This window comes from Sciurus vulgaris (assembly GCF_902686455.1).
Source record: "Sciurus vulgaris genome assembly, chromosome: 13".
Classification (NCBI taxonomy): Eukaryota; Metazoa; Chordata; class Mammalia; order Rodentia; family Sciuridae; genus Sciurus; species Sciurus vulgaris.
Genome location: NC_136474.1, coordinates 91,021,217 through 91,039,141, shown reverse-complemented (window position 1 = coordinate 91,039,141; position 17,925 = coordinate 91,021,217).

Genomic DNA, 17,925 nt, shown 5'->3' with positions numbered 1-17,925 from the left:
ATAATTTCATTCTTCTTTAAGGTTGAGTAATATTCCATTATGGATATGTGCCACATTTTCTTTATCCATTCATCTGTTGAAGGGCATTTAGGTTGGTTCCATAGCTTAGCTGTTGTGACTTGAGCTGCTATAAACATTGCTGTGGCTGTGTCACTGTAGTATAATTATTTAGAACAAATTTTAAAATGTTTAAAACTAAAAAAAAACAAAAATTCCAAGTAAAAGTGACGTTCAGTGCTTCAGGTGTACAGTTTATAAATGACAATAAAAACCTATAAAACAATTTTAAAAAGTGTTGATAAGGATGAAGGAGAGATGGAAATTTCATATGTTGCTGAGAGCAATACAAAATGGCACACCTCCTTTAGAAAATAACCTGGAAGTTCTTCAAAATAGTACACGTAGACCTTTGGAATTTAATTGAAATATAAGTCATGTTCTCATTAACAACTTGAACATCCACATGACAGAATGAAATTCAACAATAAAAGGGAATAGAGTCCTGATATATGCTACAACATTGAAGAGACTCGAAAACATGGTGACAAGCGAAAGAATCAGTCAAAAAAGACAGCAGAGTATATGAATCCTTTTATAGGAAGTTAATTTATATGAAATGTCCAAAGTGGGCAAGGTCTATAGATACAGAGAGATGAGTGCCTCTGTTGAGGCTGAGGAGAAATGGAGAGGAACTGCTAACGGGTATGGGTTTTCTTTTATCTTGATTAATAAAAATGGTCTAAAACTGATGGTGATCATTGTTGTAAAACTGTAAATCCAATGATTAAATCATTCATTTTAAATACTTATATGCCATTTGAGTTATATCTCAATGGAACTAATCTATTTTTTTTTTAAAGTCAGCCCATATGTGAGGCAGTAAGTGTGCCTAAGCTTTATCAGAGTTCCTTAAAATCAAGAGCAAATCCCCAGGAAATTACTAATATGACTTATCTCTGTAAAACATGTTCTTTTACTGCCCTTTCCTTTCCTCACTGCATGATATTTCACTACTTTAGTGGTCTCCACACATTTCTGACTACATAATCATCATCAAATTACAAGCAGTATAAATCCATAATATGTTTATATATGTATATATGCCCATAATAAATGTATTCATTCATAAAAATAAATTCATTAACTATTTATTTTTTATTTTTGTTAATTTTTTATTTGTTCTAATTAATTGTACATGACAGGAGAATGCATTTATACATTTTAGTAAATAATACATAAATGAAGTGTAATTTCTCATTTTTATGATATCACGAAACTCAACTCAAAGTGGATCAAAGACAGGCACTAGAGCAGAGACCCTGCACCTACTAGAAGGAAAAGTGGGCCCAAATCTTCACCATGTCGGCCTAGGATCTTATTTCCTTAACAAGACCCCTAAAGTGTAAAAGGTTAAATCAAGAATCAATAAATGGGATGAATTAAACGAACAAGCTTTTTCTAGGCAAAAGAAACAATCAATAATGTGAAGAAAGAGCCTAGAGATTGGGATAAAATCTTTATCACATGCACCTCAGATAAAGCATTAATTTCTAGGCTATATAAAGAACTCACTAAACTTAACACCAAAAAAAAATAATAATCCGATCAATAAATGAGCTAAGCATGTGAACAGATGCTTCACAGAAGAAATATGATCAATCAACAAATATATGAAAAAATGTTCAACATCTCTAGCAATTACAGAAATGCAAATCAAAACTAGTCAAAGATTTCATCTTACTCCAATCAGAATGGCAATTATCGAGAATACACGCAACAATAAATGTTGGCCAGGATGTGGGGAAACAGGTACACACACACACTGCAAAATGGTGCGGCCACTCTGAAAAGCAGTGTGGAGAGTCCTCAGAAAATTTGGAATGGACCCACCATTTGACCCAGTTATCCCATTCCTTGGCCTGTACCCAAAGGACTTAAAATCAACATACTACAGTGAAGCAGTCACATCAATGTTTATAGCAGCTCAATTCAAAAATAGCTAAACTATGGAACCAACCTAGGTGCCCTTCAACTGATGAATGGATAAAGAAATGTTGGTATATATACACAATGGAATATTACTCAGAAGAATGAAATTATGGCATTTGCCTTTAAAAGAATGAAACTGGAGAATATCATGCTAAGTGAAATAAGCCAAAGGCAAAACACCGGAGGCCGAATGTTTTCTGATAGGCGCGTGCTGATTCATGCATTCTTGGGCCAATATATGCTGTACATTATTGAACCAGGAAAGAGCAAAGGTGTCATTTAGTTCAGAGTTTCCACTTACTTCAGTAACCCAGACCCACTCTCTGGGGAAGATTTCGCTGCCCGTTCCCAGCGTGTCCTGTTGCTAGACACCCCACTGTCTCTCCCTCCTAACCTCGTGTGATGAGGACCATCTACGTGTGTCATGAGGCCAGCTCCACTGCCAGCTGACACACCCCATGATGACACAGACGTGTGCGGAATCGCCGCCAGAGTGCCTTCTGTTGTCCTCACAGCAAACGCCCGAGGGTGGCTGTCCAGTTCTCTGGGTGGCATGTGCCATTAAATAGGAGTACATTGTCGCCTGGCTATCATTCAGAATACCCTCTGCCCAAATTTAGGACAAGCCAGGTGCTGAGGCTTCATTTTTCACATACACACACCATTCTTCTTAGAATTGATTTCCGTTCTTCGAGTTCTGGCACCGGGTTTTCTCAGTTTTTGTCTTGGTATCTAAGTTTCTCCTTTTCATCATCGTAGTGAGAAATTTGGAAAGGAAGAGTTGAAGACTGTAGCTGGAGATCATTTTGATCAAAACTCAGGATGGTTTCTTCCTAGTTCTGCTCCCCCGGCTCTGTGAATCCCTGCAGTTCCCAGGCTGGTTCACCTTCTTACCCCCTGTTCCCGGCACATTAGCGTGAGGAGCACTAGGTTTTCAATGAGCATTCTTTGAACAAGCGTGTAATTTACTCAATCAGTTATGCATCAGGGATTTGGTATTTTTCAGCATAAACATAAACATATGTCAATTAATTGTGTGACTTGGGGAAAACGTTCTCAAATCAATGTGTCTTGGTCTTTGTTTGCTTGTTTGTTACTTATTGAAAAAAAAAAAAAAAAAGATTTGGCCTGATAGTCAATATTCTGTTCACCTCTGAATCAGCAGTGATGGGCTGGCAAACTCCAGCAGGGCACTTACCACACCAACTCTTGGCAGATAAGCAATTAGAGTACAGTACCGTTAGAGGTAAAATAAACCATTCCTGGCAATTAGATTTCCTACCCAAAATGCTAGATATCCAATATGAACTCATGAAGAAAACATAAGTCGATGAAGAGGAAATGACAAATCAGCAAAAGTTGGATGATGTTATTTTTGGAAAATTAATCAAGAAACTTCCTTCACTGGCAAGTGGAAATTTTGGCCCTATTAACCAGAAACTTTCACCATTAATTGAAAGAAATATGCTAGGACAATCAGAATGCCAAAATGGAAAAGGTCTACTATCTTCAGGATTTCTAAGTACATCAAACTGTCAAGGTAAGTGTTACTGTATTAGATAGTACGGCTAGTCCTGTGTTTTCTATTTCTTGCCTGAAAGTGCTACCTCACTTGTCAAACGTATGGATCAGTGGTTTAATTAACAGCCTTGTGCAAGCAAGCTTTCTAAACTAATTTCTAAACTAGTGCCTCTACCCTGTCATCAAGTAATACCTTGATAAGCAGAATCTATCTTTAAAGGATCAAAGGAAGGTTTCTATTTAATTCACTATAATATGCTTGTCAAACTTGAATTTTTCTTTTATCTCTTGAGAATCAAATAATTGCAGTAACTACTTTGGATATATATAGGAATCTGTCCTTAGGATCTTTCTGTTGTTTATTCATTTGCTTCCAGGCAAAGAACTCTTAGAGTTACCCTAATGTTCTACATCTGAGGCATATAACATTGTGAATTCTTTACTTGAATATTCTATTATCGATTTCAACTTTAAAATTCTTTCTACGATAGAACAACTTCTTTTTTTCCAACAGCATAATGATCTAAAGACCTCTGTAAGGCCCTTCCAATGAAGAACTTTTAACTAGCAGAATAAGAAGGAAACAATATTTTTCAGAACTGTGGGAATAAAATGAGAACTATTCGGCCTAGTAGGAAGTCACACTAGAAATCAAGGAGGACGAGGGTTGGGAACCAGCTTTCACTGTGAGGGAATTTCTCTACCATTGGTAACCTTGATCCTCTGGGGATGGCTCAGGGCACAGGAGGGAGAAGCCTAGATCCCGGCAGATGTGGCTCTTCACATAAACCCCACCTTCACCTAAACCCCATCTTCACATAAACCCCGAGTCCAAACAGCTGTAACTTCAGCAGAGACGTCAGTGGCACATCTCCTGCCAGCCAAAGTGCCCAGCATTCTTACCTAGTGCTCTTGACAAAGAAAAAGAATGAAAGTCAGAACAAACTTCTCAGTCTAACATCCCGTTAATAAGAAATACAGGAAAGAGAAGAAAATAAAATTCATACTTGTTTACATTAATAGCTAATTTCCAGGGGAAAAGAGGAATCTGTGGATTAAAAGATACTTAAAATGCAGACCAGCCAAATGCAATGCATGGATCTTATCTAAATCTCATTGTAAATATACAACTTAAAATGATCTCATATAATAAAAAGAATTTAGCACTACCAAAATTAGATCTACTCTTTCGCCATTTTAAACAATAGCAATACCAGTTTTAAAAAAAAGGATCAAGGATAAACTAATGAAAGCATAAAAGGACACATAACAAAACCATTAATTAGAAATATAATTGAGAAAATGTGTTGGAAATAGCACAAATATCTGTCAATATTAAAATGGATGAAATGCATAGATAATATCAACACAAAAAAGTAATGCCCAGTTGTAAAAGGAATAAGAGGTATTTCTGTACATGACTATAAAGTGATATCTATAATATAGAGTGAGCAAACAAAGGAAAACAACGAAAAGTATATCATCTTACAATGTGTTTAGGAAAGGCAAAGCATGCATATGTAACTATGTGTGTATCATGTGCTTAATGTGTTTTATGTATAATGTATTAAATTAAACTATATTTCAAATAACAACTAGGAGTAGTATTGATTGTATCATCAATATGTATGGAAACATAAAGAATAAACTATAATATTTTTAAATGGGGACTATCAGGGTTATTGGTTAGAAAGAATAGGATAGAAGTTAAGTCAAATATACCTCGTTTGTAGGATCAGCTTTGAGACCTTATAAAATTAAATTAAAAAGGAATAAATCTCTAGAATTCTAGACAAAGGGAAATAAATGAACTCACATGTACATTCAACTGCTTAGTTGTCATGACCACAAGACAACCAATGATTTAAGACATGTACATCATGTAGAATGACAAAAATAAATGCAAAAAATTAAACTTTTCAGGAATCATATTGTTGATGGCAGCATCGATATTGTTATTCTGAGACTATTGTGTCCATATTACAGTGTATAAAACAAATGAACAGTTACATGATATGCTATAAACTTATACTATGACTCCTGGTGTCACCCATCACCCAGCATAAGGGTCTGCCACATGAATAAAAAGGTACCAGAAAGACTAAGGAGGTTAGGAGAAACCCTAGTCCTGATTTTAAAGGGAATATCAGTGAGAACTCATCCTTTATTCTGTACAGACACACAAAAATTTTACATACAACTACATAAATATATTACACCTATATACACATATATACCCTAGCTTTGTTAAATGAAAAAGCCTGGAAATAATGATAAACCCAGTACCAAAAATCACTCCTCACTCACAAAATATGATCTTTAAATACTATTTCCCACTCAAAATAACTATAATTAATAGAACAGAGCAATTTAATCATCAGTAAAAATAATGATTTCAATGGTGCCTATTAGAAAATGTTAGTGAGTCGCCCACCTAATTTCTAATTCTGTTGTGTTTTAATGTTGTCTACTCTATGAGATTTAAGGATATCATGGTCACTTTTATTTGACACTTTAACAAATACTAAGTAATCTTTAAAGAAAAAGTGAACATATTTTAAAATCAAGCAAGAGAAAAACAATTTGTGGCAAAATTTGTGACTGAAGTGATGATATAGGAATAATTACGGTATTATTCTTGTTTGTATTTTTCAAATAAAGAAACAGATATTTGAAGAAGGGAATATTTAGTCAAAATTAAGTGTTGTATTAAATATGAGAGAGAGAGATAAAGAGAGAATTCCTTGCATCTTATCAGATCACATTGGAGTAAAATTAGAAATCAGTGATGAGATAAAACAGAAACCACTCTAACACATGGAGACTAAATAATGCACTTCTGAATGATGAAAGGATAGTAGAAGAAATTAGGAAGAAATAAAAAAAAATCTTCTAAACAAATGAGAATAGTGATATGAAGTCAGTTCTATAAGGAAATTCATAGTACTGAGTTCATATATTTAAAAAAAAAATAGAAATGAACCAAATAAACAAAGTAACATTACACCACAAGGCCCTAGAAAATTAACAGACAAAAGCCAAATTTGGTAGGAAACAGAAAATATTAAAATCAGAGTTAAAATTAATTAAAGAATTAAAAAGTACAAAGGATCAATGAAACAAAAAGTTAGGTTTTAGAAAGGGTAAGCAAGACTAATAAATACCTCAATAACTTCAAAAATACTTAAGAATTAATCTAAGGAAAGATGTCAAGAACCTCTACAATGAAAACTATAGAAAGAAATTGAAGAATACCTTAGGAGAGGGAAAGAAATTCCATGTTCTTTGATAGGCAGAATTAATGTTGTTAAAATGACTACATTACCAAAAATATTATACAGGTTCAATGCAATTATCATAAAAATACCAATGCCATTCTTCCAGAAATAGAAAGAGCAATTATAAAATTCACTTGGAAAAATAAGAGACCAAAAATAGCCAAAGCAACCCTAAGCAAAAAGAGTGATACTGGAGACATCACAACACCACACCTTAGACATGAAAACAAACGGAATAAAATAGAGGATACAGAGATGAACTTGAATAAGCACAATTGTCTGATACTAGACAAAGGTGCCTAAAACATTCATTAAATGAATCTAGCTCAACTTCCCTATGTACATGTGTGAATATACCACAGTGAATATTACCATGTGTAACCACGGACACTAACAAACAAACAAAAATATATCTATATATGTGTGTGTGTATATATATGTAAATAGCAGAAAAATCAGTAGAGCAGAGGGGAAGAAACAGGGAGAAAGGAGGGGAAGAGAAGAAAAGGGAAAATACTGGAGACTAAAATTGAGCAAATTATATTCCATGCTTTTGTAAAATTATGACAAAATGAGTTCTAAAGTTATGTATAACTAAAAAAAAAAAAAGTGTTTTAAAATTCTAGGTTTTCATGGAGTTAATATAATGAACTGATTTGTGTCCCAATAGAGACTGACAAAGCTGCTCAAAGATGATTTGGAAGACCTATGATATTTCATAACATGATAATTTATAGAATAAAAATACAATAACTATTTTGGTAGAAATACAGGCAAAATTTATTGAGTGAATACAAACTATCATAATGGAATTTACAACAAAGAATTCCCAAAGGGAAGACCTTAATCTCATTCATTTTACATGCATAACAGAGTTCTAAGCTCTCAGTAAAGTTACAAATTGAGGAAAAGTTAACATCATTGAACAATCTTTGTCACCTATCAAAAAAATTCTCCAGATGATTTTAATCTTAGTTAAATCTTTTTGTGTTTTGCACATTTCAATATAATTGGAAAACCTCCAGACTTCTTTAAGGCAAGATATTTCTTACAGTTTCACTCCCCATTTGTATCTTATCTACTTTTCCATGAGAACATTACATCATTTGTTATTTAATTTTCTTTAGTATTTTTGTGCTGGGAATCGGCATGTTTAACTACAAAGTAACTTTCCAGGATGGTTTTGACAACAGTATCAACAATATATTTCACACTTGTTAGAACTTTTTATTGAATAATTTATAGTAAATTTGTGTTTCTATGTCAACTAGAAATTTATGTTATGCAGATGTGTAAATTTATTAAGATATATAAAACATTTTAATACCTAAGGAATAGAAGTGTTAGAATAAAGAATTATAAAATGTAGGGGAAAATACCCTAAGTGTTGTGCTACTATGAGGATGAGGTAGGATATCTGAGTGTTTTTTACTCAAACATTTTAATAGCAATCAACAACAAATATGTTTATATTTCAAATAATTATCCTGTAAAATTAAAGAATGTGTTTACATCTTTTAAAATCTTCATCCTTAATGATAGTCAATAAGTAATATAAGTTTTCTGTTTTGTACTTGAAAAAGAGCTTTAATTACAGAGAAAATATATTCAGTTTGAAAAAATAAAATTAGTTTAAGCCTAGCTTGAAAAAAATCACATTTAAGAAGCAATTTACAATTAAGATACGTTTGCATTAGGATGCTAAACAGAAAGGGATTTTAGCCATTTTTCAGAAAGTCCAGTAGTTACCTTAAATAAAAATGTCATGGGAAAAGATCAAATAGAGAAGATTAACTTTAAAACCTTCCTTTTGGATAAATTTTACCTTCTCTTGAAAACATATGAAGTACACTAACTTCTTGGATTCTGCAGGACCAGTCGAATTAACCTTCCCTTTCCCTGGATCCCGTCCAGTGTCACCAGAATTCCGTCAGCCTCCTTCCCATAACTTCTGGAGTTCAGATTATTTACAGCTGTGGACATCCTCTAACACTGACAATGACCAGGCATCAAATTTGGGGGAGAAACTCAGTACAACTCCTTTGTCTTGGCATTTTTTTTTTTTTTTTTTTTTTTTTTACTAATTTTTAAGAGGTTTCTTCCAAGAGTGAAATTTTCTTATATAACTTTGGAATAAGTTCTCATTGCACATGATATTATTTTTCAGTGCAGGCTGCTGTTGACTTGGTCCTTGATTTTGTAACTTCTCTTTTGTATTCCAAATATTTTAACCTTCCTTTGCTCTTTTACACTAACCGTGTTGTACCAACTCCCTTTGGCAGCCTTGTGCCAGTTTGCCATCCAGTTTTTGTATATGTTTTCATATTAATATTCTGTTAAATGATAGATATTTCTGGAGATGGGTATCAGTTGGCTCTTTCTATGAAAATATTAAACATAGTCTTTTAATCAGTCCGTTAAGAATGATCAAGAAAAATCAGGGTATACTCTACTGTTCACAAATCTTCTCTCCTTGGACTAGAAAAAAAATCTCTAAATCTCAATTTCAAAATAAAATATTTATCAAGAGAGACACATATGTCAATAAATAATAAAATACTTGTTTGGCTCCAGTGTATAAAATTAAGAACTAAAACTTCTGGATTCTTAGCAGTACAGATTTTGCCAAAGCCTGTCAAGTACAAAGCAAAATGGAAAGTTGGCCAAAGAAGTTGTGGAGAGAGCCAAGACAGACAGTTTGGGTCACAAAGTAAAATTTCACCCATTGCTTAAATATTAGGAGTTATTCACAGCTGCAGATAATTTGTGCTCTACAAGTTCTAAGAATACAGTGCTGAGTGTGCTTTGTCTTCATTATCTGGTTCAGCGGCCTTTGCTGACCAGCTTTTCAGCATGATTTCCAACTTTTCATTTTATCTCATGCTGGCAACAAGAAAAGGTTTCAATAAAATAAAACCATTTTTGTGAGCAAATCTTCATCCCATCAAAGGATACTAGATTGCATACGAGGCTCTGGAAGTGTCTGTTTTTGATCAACAAACCAGTGGGTTCATACTTGGAGTTGAAACTCCTGGATCTTTGGCAGAAATCTCCCGAGAATTTGATTCTGCTCCTCATTGCATTGGATTCTGCAGTGTTATATTTATCCCTAACCTTGGAAATGTGTAGAACTGAAATAATAACATCTAAACAAAGGCTCAGTGAAACAATAATTGTTTGAGTTAGCATTTTAATTGCTGTGACCAAAAGACCTGACAAGAACAATTTGAAGGAGGAAAAGTTTATTTTGGCTCATGGTTTCAGAGCTTTAGTCCATGGTTGGCCGACTCTATAGCTCTGGGCCTTTATGTTCCTTAAAAAGTCAGGGATAAGGAGAAAAGGCTTTTGGTAACCATTAAGGTTTTTGGATGGGAGCAATGCAAGTTTACATACAGAAGTGATGAAGAGATCACTTCAAGGAGGTGAGCTCAGAGCAGACTATGTCCACCCAGTTCTCATTGACCCTCAGCATCCTCTAATCGTTGGGTTAAGCTCACAGGCGTAGACGTACTGTATACACAGCCTGCAAAGTACTGCATAAATAGGACATGTACATAGCAGCACAAAACTTGGCCTCTGAAATACTGGGGACTTCTGCACTACCCCCATGGTTATATTGACCTGGCTTCTGAATGTCCTTTAGAAGTAACATTTTGATACTGCTCTTCCTTTTCCTCTACTCTTGTTAAGGACATATATCAGGTATAGCCTCACAAACTGTGTGCCCTATTGCAAACCTCCAGGCAGAAGCATGTAAATATTCAGCCTACATGGCCTGGCATGTCTTGCCTTCAGTATAATTAGAACTACCTACCATATGTGGCAGAAATGGTCATCACTCTATCAAAATGTTTTCCTTTAATCAATGCATGCAATTTGCATTTTAAAACATTGAAATTTGCAAATTTACTAGAATGAAGAGAAAGTAACATCACCTAAAAGAGTTTCTTAATACCTTCCTTATCTGGTATATTGCCTTTCAGATTTTGTTTGTATGTGTGTGTTTTCTTTATTTTTGTTATCTCAGGGGGTCATCTATTTTATTGTTTTAGGGGCTTTGCTATACTTCTTTTACAAACTACAAGATACTATTAGTTAATACACTATTTTGTTAGTCAGCTTTTTCCCAGTTGCAACTAAATGATCTGACCAGCACAATTATAGAGGGGGAAAAGTTTATTTGAGGGCTCATGGTTTCAGAGGTCCTACTCCATAAAAGGCTGGCTCCATTCCTCAGGGCTCTAGGTGAGGCTGAACATCATGACAAAGTCTCTCTGCTTCCTGATGATGTGAGCTGCTTCCCTCTGTGTTTGTAAGGAAATTCAATTCCCAAATATCAGGTTTAACTGACTTCATATACATTAATAAAATTTTGTTATCAATGGTTTTCAATTTTTTTACTTAAATCTATTATGGATCAATTACATGATCCATTTCAATTACTTTTCTGACAATCTACATATTTTACATCATGTTCAACAAAACTCAAAACTTTATAATTTTCACATTTTTGCTTTACATGGCAGTTTTTATAAATATAAAATATCTCTGTTCCCTACAGTAATAGTACTACAAAGAAAAACAACCTCTTTCACCTTAAGAGAAATCAGTACTCCTTTCTTTTGATGTATTGCTCGTAGAGCCCATGATTGCTCTCTCTTGAATCACTACTTTTCAGGGCTTGAACTGGTTCTCTCAGGCTGACATGACCTGGTCTCATCGGTCATGCAGGTGAAGCCAGAACTGGGGACAGGCAGTTAGTGTAGAAATAGAGGATCGGGTCAGATGGAGGAAATGGAGGCCATGAAAGCATCTGCATCTGGAAGTTGGAGACTGCCCTGGGAGACTGGAATGTCAAAGGACCTGCAGAACCCATTGATAACCAGATTTGCCTGCCCTTGTCAGAGACTACAGACAGGGAGATGCTGATTAATGCCCCCTGGGCCCTTGCCTGGCTGAATCACTTTGGCCCTCCCCCTGTCCCATCCACTTTTCACTTTTTACATCTCACCTGCAAAACCGGGCCTAATCCCCTAGGCAGGAAGGAAAGAGATAAGGGGGAGAGAATGGGAGAATAAAACCCATAAAAAGGACAGGATTTGCTCACCCCACGGATTCCGCCTTTGGTCCCCTTCTTCCACCGGGGAGAAGTCTGCTTTTACTTTTCTTTAATAAAGCTGCATTTCCACTCTACATTTGCCTCGGCGTGCTTCTCCGGCGTTATACTTCAACACCTGAGGAAGCAGGACTCGTCACCGGTAAAGAGCGGTATCACAGGGACCTCCTCTGTCTCCAAGTGCAGTGGTCCAAGAGGCTGAGGTGTACCCATGCAACCACATCTTCCTGGAAATGGAGCCAAGCTGTAGTTATTACAATGAAGACTTGGAGTGATTTCCTGGGTAGCACCCCTCCTCAGACACCTGTTTGTCCACTGGTGGTAGCTCTCAAATGAGAGCAATTTGGAGGCTTTCTTCAAATCTAGGCTCTGCATAATTTTCTGAATTATTATGCAGCTTACTTGGCTCTTCTCAATGAATGGAAATCAAAGAATAGAGAAGCAATCTGAAGTAGTTTACTTGAGGTTCTCTCTTAGTCTATTGGGGATGCTATAACAAAATACTATGCACTGGGAAACTGAAAATCAACAAAAATTTGTTTCTCACACACCTTGTGACTGGAGGTTCAAGTTTAAGATACCAGTGAAGTCGGTGTCAGCAGAACCTGCCTCCTAGGTCACATACTTCCAACTGGGCCCTGCACCTTCACCTGGTGGAAGCAGCTGGAGAGCTCTTTTGGGGCTTTTGTGTGACAGCATCCACTCTATTCTTAAGGGCTCTTCCCTCAAGCCCCAAGCTGTACCCAAACCCCATCTCCTAAAACCATCATGTTAGGGGTTAGAGTTACAACATATGGATTTATGGGGACACAGTCAGTCAGTCCACAGCCGTCTCCCAGCCCACCTTTGCTTCTGACCCCGTCCCCTCGATGTCCAGCCATCAGTTCTGTCTGCACATCCTTAGCTTAGAAGGGGTTTGCATAGCTATCTCACACAGCCTGTTCAATTCAATTCTGTCACATTCTTACTAAATTCAGCAGCAGTTCTTTTGATTCCATAAAATGCGGTATATAGCAACTTTTACCGGCTTCCAATGGCGAACTTCTTTTTTTAAAATCTTTTGAATATTTAAATAGGACTTCACAAGGCAGAGCAAGGGAGTGATTTATGGCCCTTTCATTTGGCCAGAAGTTTTGCAGTTTTTATCATGGTCATTTTGGATGTAAGCCTCTTCAGATCCTTTGTGGAATAAACAATTCAGACCCAACTAAAATTATAATATAAACATTTTAAATTTTTTTTTTCAAAGGAGGAAATTGCTACTGAGTGGTATTAGCAGGTCTGCCTATTATTGACTTGAGCAACAGGGAGGGGACTGAGTGTTAAATAAGGCTTGCCCAAATCACGTGCCTTGTACTTGGAACACAATGTTGGAACTGTAAGGAATCCCACGGGAAACCACGCCGGACACGGGAAATCACATAAGGGAATTTATTAAGCAAACAGAGTGTCTCCCTGCAGGGTAAGAGAGAAAATGAGAGGAAAAGAGAAAGGAAAGAGAAAGGGCACACTAGAGAGAGTAGAAAGCGAGGTGGAGGAAAAGCAAGTGTGTAGGAGAGAGAAGCAAGAGAGAAAAGACGGTGGTTGAATTCCGCCAGGCTAACGGGACCAATATCGGAGAAGGATACTTGCAAGCTGACTGATGAACCAACAGCTAGCTAGGATGTTCACAGACTGACAAGTGGTTGGGAAGCGGGGAAAATGGCTGCACCAGAAAGGGTGGGGGAGCAGCTTTGTACATTACAGGAACAATTTCTATAATTTAAAAAGAGCAAAGAACTCCTTCATTTTTATAAAACTATGTAATGCAGATAATAATATTAACTGTATATAAAGAGAGTGCTATATCTCTGATCTTTATTTGTGTGTGTGTGCCTGTACCTGTGCTTATGTACTTGAGATTGTCTACAATACGATGATCAGCTTGTTCTTAGGTCTTACCTTCTTATCCTCTTGATTGCTAATATCCATGTTTCTAGAAGGGTTCATCCAAAGAAAATGAAGATCTGCCTTTTCCTTTGGCTGGACAAACATACCATAGAGTCCAGAAGAAAGCCCAGTCAAACATTTAAAAGAAAAAATTTCTTACATGCAAAAATAACAAATATTGCTATAACGAATCCCAAGTACTCACAAACCATTTAAGAAACAAAAAATAAAGTACAATACAGTAAAATTATCTATGTTCCTCATTCTTATTCCCCTACCAGAATTCTAATGACAACCATTATCCTGGAGTTGGAATTTGTCTTTCCTATAAATGTTGCTATACTTTCACCACATAGGCAATTTATCAGGTAGGATTTCATCACAGGAAACACAGAATCTGTTCTTGTCAGGTTGAAAAGAGGATTTATTAGTATGCGTTGAACTGCTTTCACAATAGAAGGACCAGGCTTGGGCCAGCTTGCATTCTGCCTGTGCAGCCTCTGGGTTGTCTGCTACCGTGCTGCCAGCACATTGCTGATGCAGGAACTGCTACCACTATGGTTAGGTAGAGAACTAGAAATTATTCACTTGGAAAAACAGTTTCATGAAGCTGCCTCATTAGGAAATTTGGCTGCCATTGCAGATTACAAAACTGCCAGTCAGAAAAATGGAGACCCAGCCCTCAGCCTGTCTGCTCACACTCAAGCTTCTATGTTAAGGCACAGTCTCCTCGAGGTGCACACAACTAGAAAACTCTGTCTCATATGGACTCTAGTTCAAAAAGTAAGATAAAGGGTTAAGATCCAAAATACATAAGGGGATTCTACAACTTAATAGCAAGAAATAAACAACAAACAAAAACAAGGAACCCAATTTAAAAATGGGCAAAGTACTTAAGAAGACAGTACTCCCCCAAAATAAAAAGTGGTCAGTTATGTGAAAAGGGGCGCAAAGTCTTTATCAATAGGAAAACACAAATCAAAACCACAATGAGATGTCATCTCACATCTTTTAAGTTGATTATTACCAACAGCAAAAAAGATAAGGGTCAGTGATCATGTGGAGAAATTGGAGCCTGTGCACCCATTGGTAGACATGTAAGGTGTTACGACCACTATGGAGTCAGTGGAAGTGAGATCAGGGTGAGGAAGAGAAACTCACAGCCCATGTCCACTGCAGCAGTGCCCATTGGTAACGGAGAGAACTGGTGCTTACATTGCTCTTATCTGGCTCTGAATGTCTCCCAAAGTCCAGGTGTTAAAGGCTCCGCCCCAGCCTGTTGCTGTCCAAGGGTGGTGGGATCTGTAAAACACAGGGTTTAGTTGAAGGAAGTTAAGTCAGTGGGAGAGTGCCTGTGAAGCAGATGTTGGGACCGTGGCCCCTTCTTCCCTCTTTCCTTTTTGGCTGTCAGGAGATGAGCAACCTCCTCTGCTGTTGTGGGGTGCAACTTAAGAACAGACGGATCATCACTGAGAAGTCCAAATCTGAGAGTCTTTATTAGCTGGCCAGCTGACTGTCTCACACAACGTCCCAAACAGCTACTGGGCGAACAACCCCGACCATAGGGTTGCAGGGGTTTTTATACCATAAGTAAAGCTTGTCGGTACATTAATCACAAGTGGATGTTGCTATGATTCAAAACTACAAACTAACATCATGAGATCTAAAATCATAAGCAGAAGGGGAAGTGGGTCAAAGCGACCTTAGTCAGGTACAAGTTAAAGAACGGTTAATAACATCTAGACAATTGTTCTTTGAAAGGGTGCATTGTCCAAGAAAAACAGAAACCAAAAAGAGAACAATTTTACATTATGTAAGAATTGCCATTTTGTGTTGCCAAACATGCCATGCTAAGCAACTGTTGATGGGTGCAGAGGTGGGGCATTCCCACAGGAGAAGCATTTCCTACATAACATGGAGTCTCAGGGTAAAATGGAGTCTGTTTAGTCATTGCCCATATAGCCTGGCCTATAACCTTCCCATGGAGTCAAATATGTCAACCTGCCACACTAGCAACAGGGCCAACCAACCATGGGCTGAAACCTCTGAACCTATTATAAGGCAGCTTGGGACCTGCAGTGATTCTAGCCGCTGCTGCGCACTCCCACTGAACTGCCGCCCGCTTGCTTGTCTCAGTTGCGGCTCGCCAATAGCTCCCAGAAAAATGCACCTCGGACACGAGGTCTCACGCAACAGACTTTATTATGCGGACAACTAACACGTCCGCTCAAGGGTGAAAAGAAAGGAAAAAGAGAGAAAGATGGCGTGTAGCTTCTCCCAGATATTGAAATCTCGCGGGCTGGAAGGAACCAATAGCGGAGGAGAATACTTGCAAGCTGACTGGTGAACCAATAGCTAGCTAGCATGTTAGGACGTAATGTGGGAAGCAGGAAAATGGCGGCAGCATAAGCCGGAAATTCCTGTAACGTAAGAGGCGGGCAGAGCACAGAATGACAGGTGGTTGGGAGGTGGGGTATTGGCTTTATATTACACCTATGAGCCAAAATGATCCTTTCCTCCTTAGAAATTGATTCTCTCAGGTATTTTTTCCACAGGGATTATAGGTGGACTAACATAAACATACAATGAAGTTTTATTGGCTCTTGATAAATTCTTCCACATGTGACAACCTGGGTGACTCTGGAGAACATTATGCTGATATGACAGTCAACAAAAAACTGATATTCAACGAATTCCACACATGTGAAGTCTTTAAAATAGTCAGACTCATAGAAGCAGAGAGTAGAATGGGGGTGACCAGTGACTGGAGGGGGAGGGGAAGTGGGAAGTTGGTGGGTGAGTATGAATGTCAGTCATGTGAGATGAATAAGTTCTGGAGATTCTCTGTGCAGCACCTACAGTTAATAATGCCACCTTGTGCACTTAAAATCTGTTGAGAGAGTGTTCTTACTTTAAAAGGGAAGATTGGAAAGTGAAAATTAGGTTCTTTACCTTTATCATGATGATGGTTTCAAAGACATCTGTATACATCAAAACTCATCAAATGGTAGACATTAAATATGTGCAGTTTTAATATATCAATTATAAGGTAATAAATTTGTTAATTTTTATAAGATGATAAACCTTATAGAATCTGTGTAACTAAAGATAAAAAAATGTAGCTAATTTAGGGAAAAATATTCGTAGTTTTGGGGTATAAAACTAAGCACTGAAAAGGAGAATGACAGAAATAAATTTGTCTGAGAAGGTAAAGTTATAAGATTGCATTTTTCTTATGATCGAAGAAGATACTGGGTCATTGCTAGTTCAAACAATATTCATTGCTAGTTCCAGAACCACGATATTACTGCTCACTAGGAATTCTGTGACTAGGGACTTTGTCATTCCTTTGTACAATCCTCGTATGGTTTGGATTATTAAAGAAGCATATCACATTAGGTAACAAACTGCCTAAGATTCCTTTCTGAGAAAAAGTTAATACATCTTCCAACAGCCCTTTGAAATATCTTTTGGATAGAAAAGGATTCCCATCTGAAAATGCTTTGACTGTTTTTCTTAGTAATCTGCAAATGTTTTCTCACCTCTTTAAGTGACAGACTATATTCAGAAATAGCTGAAGGAAGGGCAACTTCAAGGGCCTAGAAATCATGCAAAGTTCAGCTCTTTTGTAATAAGCTCTTAATATGGTAGTGATATATTGACAGTCTGGTTCCCAAGCATACATCTGGAGTCTATTTCTAAGGATTAGGACAACATGTCATACACTGCATAAATTTTTAATATGCTATAAGTTAGTAATAGCATTAAAGATCTACTCTGCTTTGTGGTTAGATAATTCACATGACAATGTAAATAATATGATTGAGTGTCTGATACAAAAACAGAGGAATTTTCTTGTATTGGCAAGGAATCTCAAATTCTTGGTCCATTTTGTTCTGCTATAACAGGAATATCTGAGACTAGGTAATTTATAAGAAACAGAGATTCATTTCTTATAGATCCGAAGGCTGGAAAGTACAAGGTCAAGGGGTGTGCATTAGGTCAGGGCCTTCTCGTTGCATCCTCCCATGGTAGAGGCGGAAGGGTAAGAAGGAAGAAGAGTGAGAGAATAAGAGGGATCTGAAATCACTA